General features: G+C 38.4%; 1 non-coding gene across 1 annotated transcript; it reads left to right on the plus strand.

Annotated features, from left to right (window-relative positions):
• Nucleotides 1-601: 601 nt before the first annotated feature.
• On the plus strand, nucleotides 602-709 carry LOC112793135 (small nucleolar RNA R71). Its single transcript, XR_003197844.1, has one exon. It is a non-coding gene; the product is annotated as a small nucleolar RNA R71 (small nucleolar RNA).
• The last annotated feature ends 3,106 nt before the right edge of the window (nucleotides 710-3,815 follow it).

The raw sequence follows: 3,815 nt of genomic DNA on the forward strand, positions 1-3,815 counted from the left end.
TTAGATCAGAGACCATGGTTGCTAAGTCAGAGGTGTTCTGCTTAGAACTCTCTGTCTGTTGCTGAGAAGATGATGGAAAAGGCTTGCCATTGCTAAACCTGTTTCTTCCACCATTACTATTGTTGAAACCTTGTTGAGGTCTCTGTTGATCCTTCCATGAGAGATTTGGATGATTTCTCCATGAAGGATTATAGGTGTTTCCATAGGGTTCTCCCATGTAATTCACCTCTTCCATTGAAGGGTTCTCAGGATCATAAGCTTCTTCTTCAGATGAAGCTTCCTTAGTACTACCTGGTGCATTTTGCATTCCAGACAGACTTTGAGAAATCAAATTGACTTGCTGAGTCAATATTTTATTCTGAGCCAATATGGCATTCAGAGTGTCAATCTCAAGAACTCCTTTCTTCTGATTAGTCCCATTGTTTACAGGATTCCTTTCAGAAGTGTACATGAATTGGTTATTTGCAACCATTTCAATCAGCTCTTGAGCTTCTGTAGGCGTCTTCTTCAGATGAAGAGATCCTCCAGCAGAGCTATCCAAAGACATCTTGGACAGTTCAGACAGACCATCATAGAAAATACCTATGATGCTCCATTCAGAAAGCATATCAGAGGGACACTTTCTGATTAATTGTTTGTATCTTTCCCAAGCTTCATAGAGGGATTCTCCTTCCTTCTGTCTGAAGGTTTGGACTTCCACTCTAAGCTTACTCAATTTTTGAGGTGGAAAGAACTTTGCCAAGAAGGCATTGACTAGCTTTTCCCAAGAGTTCAGGCTTTCTTTAGGTTGTGAGTCCAACCATGTCCTAGCTCTGTCTCTTACAGCAAAAGGGAATAGCATAAGTCTGTAGACCTCAGGGTCAACCCCATTAGTCTTGACAGTGTCACAGATTTGCAAGAACTCAGCTAAGAACTGATGAGGATCTTCCAATGGAAGTCCATGGAACTTGCAATTCTGTTGCATTAGAGAAACTAATTGAGGCTTAAGCTCAAAGTTGTTTGCTCCAATGGCAGGGATAGAGATGCTTCTCCCATAGAAGTCGGGAGTAGGTGCAGTAAAGTCACCCAGCACCTTCCTTGCATTGTTGGCATTATTGTTGTTTTCGGCTACCATTAGTTCTTCTTCTTTGAAGAATTCGGTTAGGTCCTCTACAGAGAATTGTGCCTTAGCTTCTCTTAGCTTTCGCTTCAAGGTCCTTTCAGGTTCAGGATCAGTCTCAACAAGAATGCTTTTGTCTCTGCTCCTGCTCATAAGAAAGAGAAGAGAACAAGGAAATATGGAATCCTCTATGTCACATTATAGAGATTCCTTGAGGTGTTAGAGGAAAAGAAAAATGGAAGGCAGAAGTAGAAAATTCGAACTTATCAAAGAAGATGAAGTTCGAATTTTGCATTAAGGAATAGTGTTAGTCCATAAATAGAAGGATGTGAGAAGAAGGGAAGTAATTTTCGAAAATTAAGTAAAAGATTTTGAAAACAATTTTGAAAAACACTAATTGATTTTCGAAAATGAAAGTGGAAAAGAAATCAAGTGATTTTTGAAAAAGATTTTGAAATTAGAAATCAAAAAGATTTGATTGAAAACTATTTTGAAAAAGATGTGGTTAAAAAGATATGATTAGTTTAAAAAGATGTGATTGAGAAGATATGATTTGAAAAACATTTAAAAAGATTTGATTTTAAAAATTAATGACTTGACTAACAAGAAAAGATATGATTCAAACATTAAACCTTTCTCAACAGAAAAGGCAACATACTTGAAATGTTGAATCAAATCATTAATTGGTAGCAAGTATATTTGAAAATGGAAAGAAATTGATTTTGAAAACATATGATTGAAAAGATATGATTTGAAAAAGATTTGATTTTGAAAAACTTTGAAAACTTGAAAAAAATTGGCATTAAAAACAGAATCTTCCCTCTTGTGCCATCCTGGCGTTAAACGCCCAGAATGGTGCACATTCTGGCGTTTAACGCCCAAAATGCTACCCTTTTGGGCGTTAAACGCCCAACCAGGTACCCTGGCTGGCGTTTAAATGCCAGTCTGTCTTCTTCACTGGGCATTTTGAACGCCCAGCTTTTTCTGTGTAATTCCTCTGCAGTTTGTTCTGAATCTTCAATTCTCTTGTATTATTGACTTGAGAAGACACAAATTAAAAATATTTTTGGATTTTTAATAATGAAGAATAATCAAAATGCAACTAAAATCAAATAACAATGCATGTAAGACACCAAACTTAGCAGTTTGTATACTACTGACACTAATGAGAATGCATATGAGACACATAAACACTCAAGTCAAGAGAATTCAAAGATCAGAGTAAAATATCATCAAGAACAACTTGAAGATTAATGAAGACACATGCATGAGTGCAAGAAGAACAAAAACATGCAATTGACACCAAACTTAAAATGAGACTCTAGACTCAAACATGCAATAATTTTTTGGTTTTTATAATTTTGTAAATTTTTTTTTTTGGATTTTCGAAAATTAAGTGGAAAAAGGTATCAAAATTCTTAATGAGAATTCCAGGAATCATGCAATGTTTAGTCTAAGACTACGGTCCAGGAATTAGACATGACTTCACAGCCAGCCAAGCTTTCAAAGAAAGCTTCGGTCCAAAACACTAGACATGGCCAATGGCCAGCCAAGCCTTAGCAGATCACTGCTCCAAAAGCAAGATTGATAGAAATCAACAAGCTTTTGTGATGATAAGTTGAAACCTCGGTCCAATGAAATTAGACATGGCCTCTCAGCCAGCAAGACTTTAACAAATCATCATGAAACTCTAGAATTCATCTTCAAGAATTCCGAAAAAAAATACCTAATCTAAGCAACAAGATGAACCGTCAGTTGTCCATACTCGAACAATCCCGGCAACGGCGCCAAAAACTTGGTGCACGAAATTGTGATCAATACTTTTCACAACTCAAATAATCCCCGGTGTTGAAACCAAAAACTTGGTGTTCAATACCATGGCATAAACACAATTTCGCACAACTAACCAGCAAGTGTACTGGGTCGTCCAAGTAATAAACCTTACGCGAGTAAGGGTCAATCCCACAGAGATTGTTGGTATGAAGCAAGCTATGGTCACCTTGTAAATCTTAGTCAGGCAAACTCAAATGGGTATGGTGATAAATGAATAAAGCATAAAGATAAAGATAGAGATACTTATGTAATTCATTGGTAGGAACTTCAGATAAGTGTATGAAGATGCCTTCCCTTCCGTCTCTCTGCTTTCCTACTGTCTTCATCCAATCCTTCTTACTCCTTTCCATGGCAAGCTTAAGCAAGGGTTTCACCGTTGTCAGTGGCTACCTCCCATCCTCTCAGTGGAAATGTTCAACGCACCCTGTCACGGCACGGCTATCCATCTGTCGGTTCTCGATCAGGCCGGAATAGAATCCAGTGATTCTTTTGCGTCTGTCACTAACGCACCGCCCTCAGGAGTTTGAAGCACGTCACAGTCATTCAATCATTGAATCCTACTCAGAATACCACAGACAAGGTTAGACCTTCCGGATTCTCTTGAATGCCGCCATCAGTTCTAGCCTATACCACGAAGACTCTGATCTCACGGAATGGCTGGCTCGTTTGTCAGGCGAGCACTCGGTTGTCAGGCGATCAACCATGCATCGTGTATCAGGAATCCAAGAGATATTCACCCAATCGAAGGTAGAACGGAGGTGGTTGTCAGTCACACGTTCATAGGTGAGAATGATGATGAGTGTCACGGATCATCACATTCATCAAGTTGAAGAACAAGTGATATCTTAGAACAAGAACAAGCGGAATTGAATAGAAGAACAAT

Source organism: Arachis hypogaea, chromosome 3 (assembly GCF_003086295.3).
Source record: "Arachis hypogaea cultivar Tifrunner chromosome 3, arahy.Tifrunner.gnm2.J5K5, whole genome shotgun sequence".
Taxonomy (NCBI): Eukaryota; Viridiplantae; Streptophyta; class Magnoliopsida; order Fabales; family Fabaceae; genus Arachis; species Arachis hypogaea.